Raw genomic sequence first — 17,929 nt, 5'->3', positions numbered from 1 at the left:
TTAAGTTGCGCCCCTAATTTGTGCAACTCATTCAAGGCTCGTTTAAAGCGCGCAGTCTACAGCAAACATTCGTATCGTTCGCGTTCGCTAGACCTGGACGCAACTTAACATGCAAATGTGATAGTCAATTTACCGGCTGCCCTATCCGAAAAGTGGTCAAAGTGCTTCGTAAATCCAAACGCCAATGAATAGTAAATGAACGCAGGCAGGCAATAGGCAATAGGACCTACTCGTAGTTATGGTTTACTCGCTATAAAAGCCTTTTGTTTTAAGAGAAAGACTCTTTTCTGTTTGGCGGTTGTTTCTGTGGTGAATGACGGACATTAGAAATACAGGGAATGGTTACACGAACAAAGAATTTGTTTTCTGTGCCACTTCATATTGCCACGGAGACAAAAGATAGCCTCTAAGGATCTCATAATTTTGTCACTGCGACAAGCCACGATGTCAGAAATCAAATTCTTTTTTTAAACGTAGGTACATATATCGTACGTGTATACTGTATACGGCTGAAAAAATAATATGCACACGCAAGCGGGCAAAAATAACTGTCACCATAAATTATTTGGACGCAAAATGTGTCGCATATTGTTTTGTGCTTAAGATATTATAGCAGGTAAGTACCTTATTAAACAGGAAGACACACTAGAAAGTGACAAAGCGAGTGCTTCTAATTCTACTTTCTATCAGTATAGTATAGAAAAAGAGAATAGACCCGCTTGAAACACCCCACTTTGTTAAACTAAATATTGTTAGTAGCATATTTGTTCTTTAAAACACATATGCGCCGCGCTTTCCGTCACTCTTACTTATCTTTCTCCAAAATCTGGACATACCTAATGTACTAGTGCTAGAGCACATTTTGCAAATCCACGAGCTCCTTTTAATACCTTGTAATTAATGTGTAAAGCATGTTTGTAACAAAGTTAGAAAATAATGGCGTACGCAAACTTCGCTACGTGAAGTTTACTTTAGCAGTTTGCTTTTGGAATAAGGGAGCTTTTAATTTGAGTTTTCGACGCGCAAAGGATGCTGTAATTATACGACTTCGCAAGGAGATTATGTTTTGAAATGAGAATAAATTTAAGGATTGTAAATTTTGAGTTATTGATAAAGAACCCCGTACCAAAAGTATGGAAAATGTTGTTTCAGTTAAATATTCTGAGATTTTGATATAATATAGATTTTAACGTCCTGAACAAAAGTCTCTATGGGGGCTACCACTGTCGCCGAGTCCCTTTCAGAGTTACGACTGATTTTGTATCAGATAACAAATCATTAATTAGATGCAATTACCAACTATTTATTTAAACAATTGACATTAGATTGAACCTATATTGCGATATTTGCGATAAGCTGGCCATTTGACGAAAGATAAAATGACTGCAATGTCAACTTCAAACATGCGTCATGTGCACTTCGTAGATTATTAATAAATAACATAATATTTATTGATAATAATGTGAATATAATTTCGAAATGCAGTTAAACGTCAATTATGGATAGCGTTCCAAAACGAAATTCCGGAAGGAGAGCCTATCTTGGCCTATTACTGTAAATGCAAAACCGGGGCCAGAACCATTGGCCAGAACTATTGGTTGTTGTGCTCATGTTGCCAGTGTCGTATGGTACCTTGGTTATGCACGACATCAGGAAAAAGTGAAATACCCAAGTACTGCATTATTAAACCACATACTTGACTGTGCGAACAGAAATGAACCCTTAATAAACCGAGTTTAAAAGTGTACATGTGTATCTATGAAAATATGTAAATATATGTAGATAAGATTTAACGAGTAACACTATTTTTCTTTCATTTTATCCGTTATTAATAGTTTGTTTTGTCTGGTACAGTCTACTGTAAAAATATGGGTGCATTAAAATGCACAAAAATATGTTCCAATGATCTGTATGTTGTTGTAATAAGAACTTCGTAGAATATTTATGAAACGATTTATTTCGCACTTGAAAAAGACGCTGGAGGTGTCATATTTCTGATATTACTGTCACTGTGACAAGGTGCGAATTGGTACCTACTAGAGTCGATTTCTTTGAGGGTACAAAATCAGTCGTAACTCTGAAAGGGACTCGGCAACAGTGGTAGCCCCCATAGAGACTTTTGTTCAGGACGTTAAAATCTATATTATATCAAAATCTCAGAATATTTAACTGAAACCACATTTTCCATATTTTTGGTACGGGGTTCTTTATGTTTTTTTTCTCAGCGCTCAAAAAAGCACACTGGTGTCCGAAAACAGTGAGCAAAACGGGTTTTGTTCAATGCATGGACAGAAATTGCTTATAAAAATGATGAGCGATAAACCAGCCATTCTTTAAATAGAATACTGATTGAACATGTCGTGCTACGAATTCAATTGAATTGAATGAATAAATTGTTATTCTTACGAGTCTAGTCAGGATAATATGTTTGTAATAAAAGGTCTTAATGCAGTCAATTTTCATGTCGTGTTTCACCTCCATGAAAAGTGGTCGACATTATGTGGTTGTTACATTAGTGTTTATGTGTTCGTTACAATTTTGCGCCCTAGGTCATACACAGAAAGAATTTAAACTATGAATGACCTGTACCCGGAACTTAACTTTAAGAACAATGGAATTGTTACTTAGTTTGTCCAAAACCTATCCCGACGGTTTTCAGTTTTGTGACGTAGATTCGTTCAAAAACTGTAAGTTTTCGATCATTATGTCATTATAAACTAAAATAGATATCATACACCAAAGAAAAAGTTACCAAGTCCACCGGTGGCCGAGGCGGGAATCGAACCCGCGTCTTCAGCGTACCCGGCCACGGCGGTACCCGTCACAAATTCTCTCGTGTAATCATAAAAAAAATTTTTTTGATTTGTTCACTAGTTGCATTTTGTCATTATTAAGAAAATACATATATAAATATGTGTATAATTAGTCCACCAAGTTTGTATGCGGTAGAAATTAAACGTCTATTCTGTCCTTTAGAACTAACTAAGTTTAAACGACAATGGAACTGTGCTGTAAATTTAATGCCAAATATATTTCCAGTTACAATTGTATAAATCGACGTAGATGTTTTAAACTAAGCTGTAAGATTAATGTAAAAACCTTGTAAAGAATAGCACGTTGTAAAATGGATGTTGGAATAAATAGGATTAATTGAACAGTTTGTTTTACTTAGCGGATGCACGGGGTGGTCTGGTTCTATCAGGGGCCCATTTCTCGAACGGTATTAGTCTAATATTATTAGTGTGTTACCATGGTAATGCATACGATTTGACAGTGTGTGGACTAATAATATTAGTCTAATACCGTTCGAGAAATAGGCCCCAGGTAAAAGCTATAGAGTCCGTACAAATAATATGGTAGAGTCTGTGCGGAAAGAGAAGAGTCGTGGAATGTGTGGGGCCCAATACATTCCACGAATCTTGTCTTTCCGCACCCGGCCTAGCCAAGGTGACAATCGCTATCACTTCGACAACGAAACGCTTTGTGTCTCTCTATCACTCTTTCAAATTAGTGCGACAGTGACAGTTGCGTTTCGATCGCTACGGAGCGTTAGCGATTGGCATGTTGTCTACGGGGCCAAACTATTAACGGTGAACGAAAGCCAGACTGAATTTTTTTCACCCGCCAATGACATCGGATGTCGGATGGCACTATGAGAAAGGCTACTTAGTAAGTAGGCGTATAAAGTGTAGAAAGCGTAGGCACATTTATCTCACAGGAAAAGCGAAAAGGTACAAAAATAAACTAGAAGCTCAACAAATCAAATAAAACACCGACGCAAAAAGCTGACAATGCCAAGATAAGGGACAGCCCTAAAATTTTAGCACCAATTTCGAAAGTCCCGGGCACGAATTGGTCTTATTTTAATTTGAAGTGTAACTGGAAACGAGTGCCGTCCTTGATTGGACCAATTTGCGAACTGGGGGCGAATGCAGGTCCTAACTATTCAAGAAACGTTTTTTTACTCGACAGGGGCCCATTTCTCGAACGGTATTAGACTAATATTATTAGTCCACGAACTGTTAATTCGTATGGGTTATCATGGCAACACACTATTAATATTAGACTAATACCGTTCAAGAAATGGGCCCCTGTTGGCAAATCCCTGTGGTTCAGGAGTGTTCAACCTTTTCATTATCGAACACTCTTGTTGAAAAATACGTATATTTTTAATGCTTTATATGGAAGATCCACAAAAAAAGACTAAACCTGCTTTATAGGTATTTGAGTCTTCAACCTAACCTAACCTAACCTAACAATCTTTACAAATAGTCCACTTTCTTCCTCGCAGAGTTAAACTGCGGAATGAACGTTGCCCGTGATATTTCCAGTCCGATACGATCTTCAAGTAAAGCGCGTACCTACTTCCATTTTAAATACCGGCAACGCACTCGCAACCCCTCTGATGTTGCCGGTGTCCATGGGGGACGGTAAATGTTTGCCATAAGGACATTCGTCTGCTCGTTTGCCTCCATAAAAAACTACTTCTCTTGCTATTATCGTAATCTGTGAAAAACCGGACAAGTGCGATTCGGACTCGCCCACCGAGGTTTCTGTACTTTTTAGTATTTGTTGTTATAGCGGCAACAGAAATACATCATCTGTGAAAATTACAACTGTCTAGCTATCACGGTTCGTGAGATACAGCCTGGTGACAGACGGACGGACGGACGGACGCACAGCGGAGTCTAAGTCCCGTAATAGGGTCCCGTTTTTTGGGTACGGAACCCTAAAAATACCTTATTGTCGATGGCGCTTACGCCATTATTAACGATGCTCCGATATAAATACAATGCCGCGCGACGCTGTGCGGCGTAAGCGCCATCGACAATAAGGTGCCTTTTCATAGATAACGCCCCATATGCCAACACCGGTTGCTTTCTTACTTTGGCCATGTTATGCGTAGAGGTGATGAAAGAATGGAAAAAGTGAGCGTACTCGGAAAAGTGGAAGGCGAAAGACCTCAGGGCCCATCTGATGGTCCGACCAAGTTAAAAACTTTTTAACTTGGTCGGGCAAAAAGGCCACTTCTGGCAAACACCATCAAGCGGTGAGGGCTACGGGAGATCAGGACCGATGAAGACAAATCACATCCACAGTTACGATCCTCAGTAATAGGGTATTATACTGTATTTAAAATAAATGATTTTACACCATGCATGAAATAAAGCACCAGATAATTATTAGAAAAATACAGGTAGGAGTTATTTTTAAACACAAGTTCTATTTAATAAATCGGATAGAAATATAAAAAAATTAGGTGAGTTGACCGTGACGTCACGATGTAATGTTTCATATAAATTCCATATTAGCTAATCGTTTTGACAGATATAACAAAGTAGGAAAATACCCTATTGAGATGAGGGACCGACAAAGAAGAAGAATCATAGGTCAGACTTATTCTGGTTTCAGTCTAACAAAACAGTCAGTGTAGTTTTGAACAGCCACGCTGTTTTTTTACGCTTTGTTTACACTAATTTTGAGCTGGAATTTGGACTAGGTCGAAGTGGTATTCCGATTCTATCGTTTGCTTTTGCTTCAAACAGGAGAATGCGGAGATTGAAATTTTGTGATTCTTCATGGAATGGAAATGGAACATCTATGATCATAATCTATCACTATTATAAAACAAAGTCACCCGCCGCGTCTGTCTGTTTGTATGTATGTATGTTCGCGATAAACTCAAAAACTACTGAACGGATTTTCATGCCATTTTACCTTACCTAGTGATTCTTGAGAAAGATTTAGGTGTATAATTTGACTTAATTTGTTAAGATTTTGTGTAACCCGTACGAAGCCGGGGCGGGTCGCTAATTTAATTTATTTGTAAGTACCTATGTAATTTTTATATCAAGGCTAAATGTAATGAAAAAAATCACATGGAAACTAGACTACTTTTACAAGTGCAGACTCCAACCAAAACAAAAGTTCACAAATCCAAAAATATTTCAAAGATATAACTTTTGAAGAAGTTCAAACCATTTCAGGCCTAATAAATCAGTCCTGAAGAACATTTACATGAGAAACGAATTCTTATTCCGTGGAATATTGCTGACAATGAATATGAAAAAGTATCTTCCAAAAATAATATCATATCAATCCCAACTTCACCAAACTTTCATCATCTGCTGTAACTTTTTCTTCTAATATTTTATTCACTCTGATCTTATTTGTGACTGCTATCGCCATCTAGGGTTCCATATAAAAACTATAACACAACTACAAAGTTTATTGCAACCGATTAAAGTCATTATGTTAATTTTAATTATAATAGAAAGAGTTGGAATGTATTTGAAATAATTTCTAACTTAAAAAAATAATTATATTCTTGGTAAAAGAGCATTCTGGTGTTTATAATTCTTGGTCTAGCAGAATACTAAGTAATCCGGCTACTCACCAACAGGTGGCGCTAGTAGTAGTGAAAAACATCGCTTTATGTCACGCCCAAATATAAGACTACTGATAAACGATTACTTGTTATTGTGAAATAGAAATGACGGACCACAAATTCCATCGACTTTTCTTATTCATCACATACACAACAAACCATTCCTGTGCAATTTTTCATTCGCATTACATTTTGCAATGAAAATGCAACAAGAAAATGACATTACAGTTCTCTTTCAAGTCTTTTGCCCGGTAACGTTTGTCATCTCACTCGCACAAGCGCGACGCGATCACGCGTTCGAAAGAGCAAAAAAATGTGTCTACCCAGTTTGAAGTACAGCATATCAGCTGACAAGCAAAGCAAAACAGTCGGTGCGCAACCATCTTGTCAAAACCGGAGTCGGACACAAATAAATATTATAAAATGTCCTAAATCGCTCGTAATGACATAACATTATCTTCGTATTTAGTAAAGTATTGTGTTTAGTTTACGTTGGTGTTGTTTTCAACGCGGTTATTATACATTTTACTCAATATTTCGAGTTTTGTGTTGCGTCAAATGACGTCATGTATGTGATTATTAAACACGTATCGTGGCTGTCGAGTTTGTAAGTATTTTCTTTTATTTCCTTGTTGATATTATTGGATTATTTCTAATTGGGAGTTATTGGAAAGTGTGTGCGGTTGCTCGTTTCATTCATGATTAGTGTGGGAGATAGCGTTTCTTTTGTATGTGCGGTGTTTTTCATACGCGTCTTTGGGTTGTTGGCAATTTGCAATGCCCTTGAAAATATTGCAGCAAAAATCACGTTCCAAGCCGAAACGAGCAGTGAATCTCACTTTCTGTTCCATTCATTATGTAGGTGCTATAAAGCGTTTGAAGTGCCAAATACCTATATTCGTACCGCGCATAGCAACCGAATAATTCGTCCCCTAAAATAGGAATCGCGTATAGAAAGTGTTGTTTTGTATGAAACATTAAATAACACTGCATACGGTACGGTGCCGTGCTAAAAATAACGCTATATCAAACTCGATTATGTTATACATTATGTTGTAAGTGTCGTAACAATGTCACAAAAGGAGTTTTTTTATTAGACTATGTAACTACCTACACGTCAGCTAACTTCTAACTTTCCAATTTTTATCGAGTGGAGTCGAATTAATTATATTTTAGAGGTTTGTGGTATATCTTGACAAACACGACTAAATAGGCATATGCTAATCATCTCTGTAATAGTGGGCGTGCGTAATCATTTGATCAATTGTTGTATGTGTGGGTACTTCCCCACATAGGTAGCTTGCTTGATGTTGTCGCTAATATAGCCATTCTGGCGACCTAACATCACATACAATACCTACTTACCTATTTGTATTTCGTATAGCTATTACTTCATTAGAGGAAACTAAACTCGTATTTACAGTTGACAATACAAATAATGCTTTCTAATACGAAACGAATACTTAATAAAACAACCAGTGTTGTCACATACAATTTTGTCTAAGTGGTAGAACACGATGCAAAAATTGGTAGAAATAGGTAGAATTTAAAATGAAAAATAGGTAGATCTACCTACTTAGCTTTAGTCAGAAAAAAAAGGCGCGAAATTCAAAATTTGTATGAAATCTCGATCCTTGTTGCTTATATTTTTAAATTTGCCCCATTTTTCTACTGAAACGCTAGCTTGTCAGAGTACAATTATTAAAAATGTATTAAAAATATTTATGAAAAAGCAAATCAAGCAAATCTTGTCTGTAGAAAAAGGCACGAAATTCAAATTTTCTATGAGACGATATCCCTTCGCGCCTACATTTTTCAAATTTGCCGCGTAAGTAACGTTTTGTTACACGCATGGAGGAAAATTGCTTATACCGTAATATATTGATAAAAATAGGTAGATTTGACGTCGAAGGTGGTAGATAGGTAGGACGCAGGTAAAATAGGTAGATCTACCTAAAAATTGGAAGATGTGACAACACTGAAAACAACAAACCTATTATTTTCTCTTTACTTGACATGTGTAGTGAGTCACTACTAGTGACGTGCCACGTTTTAATTGCTGCCTATTATCGGTTTTTTTGTTTCAACATTTATATCGACAAATCGATAGCGCCATCTATATTTAAATTTAAAGCAACTGGCGACTACGTAACTTGACACGTGCAAGAAGAAAAACTTAGTAAATCAATGCCATTTTTTATAACATCGTGAAGTGGCTTCTTCAATCAATACTTTAAAAAGGCAGTCTCTAACGTAGATTTAAAATACAATAGTGACTTTGTTTCTTCGTAATGCATTTATAACATTGATGTTAGGTCGAAAATCGTCAATCAAATAAAAGTCGAAACCTAATAGGAATACTTATTACCAAAACCATGTCTTGTAGGCGGAATAGTTTTCATGTCCAGTCTGATTATTATTTACGTTGATATAAGCAAGAATAGAATAAATAAATATTTACATAGGTACTTTTAATTATGCCTCCTTTCTTAGTGTAAACAAGAAAGGTGCCTAGTTAGATTATTAGATCTTCGTACCTACCTCTTTCTATTCTACGAAATGTGATTCCGTTTGCAGTGGTCCGTTGGATTAGGCTAGGCATATTGATAGAGCGCTCTATTGGAAATTGAAATGACAAGACCCCCCTACCCTACCTCGGCATTCCTGACCTAGATATTGACCCCATACCGTGGAACTTTAATCAGTATCGATTAGGTACTCGACTTGTAGACACCATTTGAATATTTTTTTCTTAGGTTCCACGTAGTTACTTAATGGAGTCTTCAACTTAATTCCTATCCATATTTTCGTAGCTAAAATGGAGTGCCTTTGTAGACTCTTAGAAGATTTACGAATATAAATAAATATGTCTCATAATTTCGGGTTTTAACCAATTAAAACCATGTAATCGGCAGTTTTTTATTGCAGAGTTTTTATAACAGTCATAATTTAACAATAATAAAAGGTAGATCAACTCCCATGACATGATTCATCATAGGTAGTCCAGAGATTCAAGATAGGTACTCCTGTTTTTATCTCGAATTTTATTATATGATCTTTTAAACTGAATAATAGGCATCAGGCTAATAATTAACATCAGTTTTAGACGCTCAACGAGGCACTATTCAGACCAAATTATACCCTGACCTAGACTCGAGTTTCTCAAGCAAAATGTTTTTATGAATAAATTAAACTATTTTATATTAAACAACATGCTTCGCACAGTTTGTGCAGTTTGACCCAATCTGTTTAAATGTGGAGTTAACAATAACATTTTCATACCTACCTACAGTGAATCATGTCGTTTATCAATACGGTTTAATGAATACTTGCTAAGTTCGCCATTTGTTATATTATAACACGTGAACAAACATTGGATAATATTAAAAAAATTAAAGCGTCATTATGTTAAAACTAAAATCGAATTGTAATTTTATTAAATATTTATCATTCAAAATATAAATTCAAAAATCTTACAATCTACATACAAAATTACAAATGTCTTCACCTAAACTAACAACTAACAACCAGTGGCGGCGCGTCCATAAAAGCCGATTCCCACCGGCTTGCCTGTTTTTGGACATTTGAGCAGAGTTGTAAAGGAAATATGTAAGCCAAATTAGCCCCGGCTTGCCTATGGATATGTTTGACGCGCCGCCACTGCTAACAACACAAAAACTATTCACAAAATTCGTTCCGAGCCCCTCCAGATGCAAAGGAGCTCATCACACTCGCTGCGTTGCCACGTTGAACCGCGATGGACAACCTTTGCATAAGGAACGACCCGGAGCGAGGGTCATGATGAGGGTAATCGAATTTAATACTATTAATATGGCACTTTTAACACAAAAAAATATGTTTTACGTAGCTATTGCTACCCATTTAATCTTTTTAAATAACAGCCAAAGCTATTGATGAGTGCTGTTCAGTTTAATACCTACTCATTCACTCCTTCCCGAGACTGCTGTCGCCAGCCTCTTGATACGATACTTAGACCTATCTACCTAAAATCCTTGTGGAAAGGCATTTCGACTGTCTTTACAAGTAGATATTATGTCAGTCTTTATTATATAAGCCTCCGGTATTATCAGATTTCCGTGCTACGTGCCGCAATACATCTATGATTTACGAATATTAGATGCCGCTAAATCTTATTTGTAACTTATCATGCATATACAACTCATTTTGCGGAAATCTTTATGTTCCATCTCGTTCCTTAATATCGTCAACCAAGGTGATGCAGTCACTTACACAAATGCCACTACGAAAAATATTGCGGTCTTCTCATTCCCTTCCAAAACATTACGCTCATTATTCATCCTCTTTCTGAAAACTTGGCCTCTCTGTAGGTCGCCATTTACATTAAACAATAATAACATATTTTTCTACAATAATGACTATGCTAATACTCTTAACCTTATGGTATTTGGCGATGCAAAAACAAGCAAGAATCCTGTATAGTCTGCAAGACTTGTGTACACGCACATTATGAACGGCGAGAAATAAGACGGTTTACTAACAATACGTGTTGTGGAATTGAAATTACTCGCTAAATATTTGTGCTCTAAATGTTTCTTCGTTCTTTGAAATGATGCGGGTATAATTTTAGTATCTATCATATCTTTGAGCCATAGTCTTTTAGGATTCTTAGACAGACATTCACAAATTGACGGTATTGTGTTGTGACTTGTGACTGTTTTGTTTAGTCTAGTGACAGTTTTTTAGAGGTCCTAAAGAAGCTTTATAAACAATACAAATAGGTACACTCTTTTTTTGGGCAGTCGTGTAATAAAAAGAGTTAGATATTTACCCCCGTATTTGTAAAAGCCAACCTTTGGTAAATGTTGTCCCTTTCTAACAAACACTAATATTAAAATGACGAAAAAGGACAAATAATTAGCAAGGGCTTGTTAGACTTATAGGCGTTTATGAATAACGCCAGTCCTTTAGACACATTTTTAGCATTTTGATTTAACATTTTTAATAATTTGTGTACTTCTAGAATGTAAACATGATGAGCTAGTTATTGAAGCTAATAGCCATTTATTTCAAAAACGTTAATTTGCGTCGAACGAGCGTTACTTACAAACAACTTGCCTTTATAAATAGCCGGATATGTCTGCAACTGTTCTGATTAAACTGTTTACGCTTTCCATTGCGCTTGTAAGGGATTAACTTGTCAAACCGATTACTTTCAACTTTATTTGGCAATACCATTGTTTAACTTATTGTCGATTTTTAATCACGTCAGTCATTCAAAAAAAGAAAAAACTGTCAAAATCAAAAAGTAAAACTAACAAAATATAATTACTGAAATTTTGCAAAAAAAAAAGAATTGCAATTGAAGTATACAAAAAAAATCTTACTAAGTAATACCTACCATGCTTAAATGAAATTCGTCATAGAGTGTTCAATGTCAATTTTTAAGAAAAACAGTGATATGATATTATGATATAATTTATGCTGCTTCTACTATTTGTAATGTATATTTCAACTTTAAAAACACACTAAATAAATAAAATAATAAATAATAATAAATAAATATTATAGGACATTTTTTTTTACACAAATTGACTAAGCCCCACAGTAAGCTCAAGAAGGCTTGTGTTGTGGGTACTCAGACAACGATATATATAATATATAAATACTTAAATACATAGAAAACAACCATGACTCAGGAACAAATATCTGTATCATCATACAAATAAATGCCCTTACCAGGATTCGAACCCGGGACCATCGGCTTCATAGGCAGGGTCACTACCCACCAGGCCAGACCGGTCGTCGTTTGAAATGTTTTTGACAATAATACAAATTACAAATAATATTCCCCTTCCTGCAAACACGCTAGCAATTAAAATAGGCCGTAAAATATAATCAAATATCACTAATGAATAACCGCTATCGTGTATACCCGTTTCGTTATCAACTACTCAGAATTTTCCTGCATTCCTTTTAATAGGTTTAAACTTTTGTCATTGTATTTTGGACTATATTTTATTTAGCACTTGGTATAAAATTTCTGCACATTGATACGTTTGCTTCGTTCCATTCGGTTCGGTCGATTGCCAAACAAAGACTGAACGAATGGGATGTGTTGGGATGAGAATGAACTACAATTTAAAATAAATATCATCATTGGATGATATTTATTTTAAACTGTTTTCTTTCTGACACGCTGTTAGCAATTAAGCACATCGTCCGTTTAATGGTTTAACCTTAGTTACTATAAGAAAGTACTTTGCTTACCTACAAGGAAACTTTAGGTGTCTTCACATTGGTTGCAGATCCGTAGGCCGCGGTGTGCGAGCTGCAAAAGTGCATACTCACTTGAATGAATTACATCCATTACTTTTGCAATTGAGTGTACATGCATAGCGCTGTCCCTCTCACACTGAAGCGGTTTGCGGATCTGCAGATATAACGCGTTACTTTAATAAATGCAATTTGCTGACTGAAATTATAATTATTATAGGTTTTTTTTTTTGGAAAGGATTAACTAGTACGACAACAGTTTTTGTAGAAGCCCTTATAAATGCAAACAACCAAAACGTGTAGCTATTCGGCGTTGATGAAAGCCTCGTACCCAGCAGCGATAATATTTTTATTGCCCTGGTTTGGTTTATCTTATATTCTCAGTTTGTTTTCTAATTATGTATACCCCGTGTATGCAGTAGTCAATGACCTAGAGTACCTAGACTATGAATAAATAGGGTTTAACGCTAGTTTTTTTACATTAAATATGCAAATTTAAATAAACTATTAATTTGCAAGCGTATATTTAATGAGGTTACGACGTTATGGTATTATAAATCTAATATTGTTTATGAATAAAACATTCTATTCATCGCGTCGCGCCATTCCAGTCAAAAAATCGTAATAAGTATAATTTTCATATCACTGTTAGGTATTTTTGTCTATGTAATTCTAAATAGGTGTCTCCCACGTTACATGTGTGCGTAAACAGTTCGGATTGCAAAAAGACTAGGTATATTTCTATAGTATTGTATTTACCATACCCAATGGCTACTTGCGTATGGAATGTGTTGCATTGTACCCAGGGGTGGGAACTTAAAATAATTAGCAATAAACACAGAATTTATAACGATCGACCTTCAATTAACTTAATGTCTGTACTCGTTATAGGCATCGTTGCCAGCTTTACTATTTGTTGCCATGCAACTCCGATGTTTTTTTACTAAGGTTTAAAACCCGCAGACTATACTTCAATGATTACAATTGTCAGGGTTATAAGATAAAATAATAATAAAAATCTGTAGTCAGTGGTATACGTTCCGTTAAATTTCGTATACTAATCGACATGTTTTTAAACGATTACAGCACTATCGTTTTATAAGCTTTGCGCGTGATCCTCGTTGTCAATTACCGGTTTTTATCCCATCCCTTGGATGTTTCTAGCTTTCTACAATGAAGTAGTATGACTTCATATTTATGTTAAAACTTTATTTTAACTGTATGTAGATTCAAAAAGTAATTCTAAGTAATAATAACACTCGTTGAATTCGATAACTAGTTTCCTTCTGATAAATGGCTGTAAACCGGAAATGTTTGCAAAAATGCTGTCATTAATGTTACATTAACGAAGTAGGTGGTTAATATAAATTAAGGGACTTATACTCAAATAACCGTTTTACTAGCAGCAGTTTACATTTATACAAGCGAGCGCGTGCTTTTTAGGGTTCCGTACCCAAAGGGTAAAAACGGACCCTATTACTATTAAGACTCCACTGTCCGTCTGTCCGACTGTCTGTCTGGCACCAGGCTGTATCTCATGAACCGTGATATTTCTGTTGCCGCTATGATAACAAATATAATAAATATTTAAGTGGGGCTCCCATACAACAAACGTTATTTTTATGTCGTTTTTTGCGTAATGGTACGGAACCCTTCGTACGCGAGTCCGACTCGCACTTGGACGGTTTTTTACTTTGTGTTAAACATCTCGTGTAACCATGTTTCTGGCAAAATATTATTTCAATTTGCAGATATTGTTGATCTTCGGTGATATAATAATTACAAATCTCTGCTAAAATAGGAACACGGCATAAAATATACAATAACCTTGTAACAACATTATGACACATCACCCCGAGGTCATACATTAAACACAAAGTCAAAACCATACAAATAACCCAGAAAGTCGTGTCATATCTAAAATCAAGACTACAACCAATTTGGCACTATAAGAGAAAGTATTAAGTTTCAAATTCGTTTGTACGCCATTATTGTGACGTTTTTCATCTTTAAAACTGGTGTAGCGCTGATTGATGGGTGTAATGACAGATTGTGACGTCATCGCGATGTTTTTTTGCGCGCTGTGCGATATCGTCTGCCAAAAGTTTGTAAACAATGGGACGAACTTGTTTTAGATTGTTTTCGTCCCTTTTCATAACAAACAACAACTTTAGACAGTGAAAAAAAAAGGTTAACAGCCCAATTCTAACGTGCACGTGACATCAAAACGATATTTGAATCATATTAATCACTTCAGTTAGCTGTCATTCACGCGGTCATTTCGCTCGGACTTGTCCGTTCCGTGCATGCGATTTAAGGTTCTGTCACACAGGCACGTTTTCCGGGCGGGGCGTGAGCGTTTTATATGTAAAGGCTCCGTCACACAGGCGCGTTTTGCTCGCCCCCGCTCACGCGCCGCCCGCTAAACGCGCCTGTGTGACGGAGCCTAGCGAGTGAGATGCCCGCGCGAATGACATTTAATTGATAGGTATGATTCCAATACTAATCCATATTGTTTTGAAGTCAAATGCACTTTCGTATTGGCCTGTTAGTAAACATTGCATTTAAAAAATAATTGTATTGCCCCTTTTTTTCTTCATTCCTATATAGATAAACATTCTAGATAAGCATTCGAAACAGATAAGACTTTTTTTACTTATCAGGATGTGAAAAAAAAAGATATTAATTATCCGACTATAATCCTTTATCTTAGTAAAGTAACTACATATGTGCATTTCTTATCGAGAGTAGTGATGTGACAACGTTATCGGTTTTTGAATTAAACTCGTCGCTACTTGTTTGTTTACCGGTGAGTGAGTCATGTCTATTCTATGTAATATGGTTTCTGACTATAATGCTTTATCTTAGTAAAGTAACTATACTTGGTCAAGCAAATCTTGTCAGTAGAAAAAGGCGCGAAATTCAAATTTTCTTTGGGACGTTAAGCCTTCCCACCTACATTTTTTAAATTTGCCGCCTTTTTCTATTGACAAGATTTGCTTGACCAAGTATACATACCTATGTGCATTTCTTATCGAGAGTAGTGATGTGACATCGTTATCGGTTTTTGAATTACACTCGTCGCTACTTGTTTGTTTACCAATGAGTCATGTCTATTCTATGTAGGTATGGTTTATTAATGCTAATACATATGCCTAGACTACATATACGTATATATCTTATCTAGTATAGATTGTACATAGGTAGGTATAAGATAAAACCTTACTCTGGAAGTGAAAGTTGTTCCTAGCGCATTATGACTAAAAGAATGGTCTTTTAGTCATAATGCGCTAAAATTATTATTATTATTATTAATTATTTTTATGGAAAAAACATGAAATTGTAGTGCATATCTATCAAATTTCCTATTATAATTATCGGTCTTAACAAACGTAACTTGAGCTTCCTGTGGAACTAAGTTGGATACTGGCAAAATTTGCTGTATTAAACTTTTAGACAAATATTCGTTAAAAACTGTAACATTATAGTCTGTATCTTTAGGTATTTAAATTAAAGTAAACAAAATCTACCCTCAAATGGCTCCTTAAAGTCCTTAAGCCAGTTGAGAGTAGATGAAAACATTAAGTACACGGTCAAATAATGCACGTTAAAGTCAGGTCGTTCAGTGACAGATCCAGGCGGTTTTGTATTTGGTTGGTTTTTAACCAATAAATGTTATAACTAAGTACCCGAAAATGTACAAAATATTTGTTTACTTTTATTTAAATCCCTAAAGATACAGAGTATAGTCGAGCGTTTCTTTTATTTGCCATTTTTATATATTGTGACCTTTTTTGCTACTTTTGTGTTATTTCTACTCAGAATCATGAGCTCTTTCGATCCTAAGTCCTAATGGGATAAAAAAATGTCTCAGAGTTTTTTTCCTCTTGTGTTACCATTTCCCCATATCCCTTCGGGTGGCAGCACCTCCGGTTGAACGGTAGGACAAATGGCGCGGCCAATTTTTTAAATATGCCTCGGCGTGGCAGAGGCCGCGAGAAGGTTCGGTCATAACAAGCCCGTAATTGGCAGAGACCGTCTCGCGGCCTCTGTGCGACGCTGCATTTCGCGCCTAAAATAAAACCGTGAAAACTATGCCTTGCTTGCTCACTCTTGCAAGATGCATTCGTCAATAAACAAGGATGGTATTCCCTAACGTTCGAATTCCCGCGTAAAACAAAGTTTGTTAGAAATGACGTGATGTTCCTGCCCCACCTCGCCCACTACGCGCCGACCGTCGTCGAGCCGCGAACATTCAAACGTAATACGCACTGATAAAAAGTGAAATAAACTGTGTGAATCGTGTTAAATGTACTGTTTTGTCATAAAGACTGCTTTTTCTACAATCAATTGTTTTATTTCGTAACTATACGTATTTTTACATGAAAGTAGAAAAAAATTGGTAATATGAGATTAGAACAAGTCTAGCATAATTCACATAAATAGAATAGAATTCATTGGTATACAATCAAATAACCCATTTTATGCTGAATTCAGTGATATATAGTTTGTATATCTCATTTATAGATTTTTTTTGGGAAACGGTCATATTTCTAACACGCGCCAAATTCGCGATGATCACCCGTTGAGGCCCCGCCACTTGACGTATATTTTTCCAAAATGGCTGCGCCATTCAACCGGCTTGTTATGTCTGTCCGTCTCGCGGCCACCGCCACTTACCGTAGAGACCTCGAGGAGGACAATGCCACTCGAAGGGATATACTTTGTATGGCGGTAACAAAAAGGACAGTTTGAAAAATGTATGGAAATGTTAGGACACTTTTTTTCTCCTATAAGGATGAAAAGGGCTCGCGAACCCTACTAGAAATAACACAAAAGTGGCAAAAAAATAACACATAAGTGGCAAAAAAGGTCACAATATATAAAAATGCCAAAAAAAATAAAAGAAACGCTCAGTCAATGATGTGTTTTAAAACAAGATTTGACCTCGTCGTGTCGATTTCGCACGCTAACAGCAATCGCACACACGGCCTCTGCATTCGACCTTGACCTTGCCAGCAGGATTCTGTCAAATTCGACAGGTGATGCTACCTCAAAAGGTTTTATACTCATAACGATATTTATGAAGCTGTATCAGCCCAAGTGAATTTTGTGGCTGTGGCCAGGGAGGTTTTGGGATTATACTGAGCAACTTTTACTATGGGACCAACCCCGAAATCGCGAAAAAAAATTACCCTCCCATAGAAAATGGACCGGTCAAAATGTATGAAACAGCCAACTTTTTTTTCGCGATTTCGGGGTTGATCCCATAATTCCCATAGTAAA

At 36.2% G+C, this 17,929-nt stretch overlaps 1 protein-coding gene across 1 annotated transcript in view; it reads left to right on the top strand.

The window, feature by feature from the left end:
• The first annotated feature begins 6,747 nt into the window (after window positions 1–6,747).
• Window positions 6,748–17,929, top strand: part of LOC134797049 (uncharacterized) — a 31,273-nt gene continuing 20,091 nt past the window's right edge. The window contains exon 1 of the mRNA XM_063769268.1: window positions 6,748–6,995. The gene's annotated coding sequence lies outside the window, so the exon portion shown is untranslated. The remainder of the gene's footprint in view (window positions 6,996–17,929) is intronic.

The sequence above is a fragment of the Cydia splendana genome, chromosome 14 (assembly GCF_910591565.1).
Source record: "Cydia splendana chromosome 14, ilCydSple1.2, whole genome shotgun sequence".
NCBI classification, from domain to species: domain Eukaryota; kingdom Metazoa; phylum Arthropoda; class Insecta; order Lepidoptera; family Tortricidae; genus Cydia; species Cydia splendana.
Note: the sequence above shows the minus strand (reverse complement) of the source record. Positions and strands in the feature narration are given on the sequence as shown.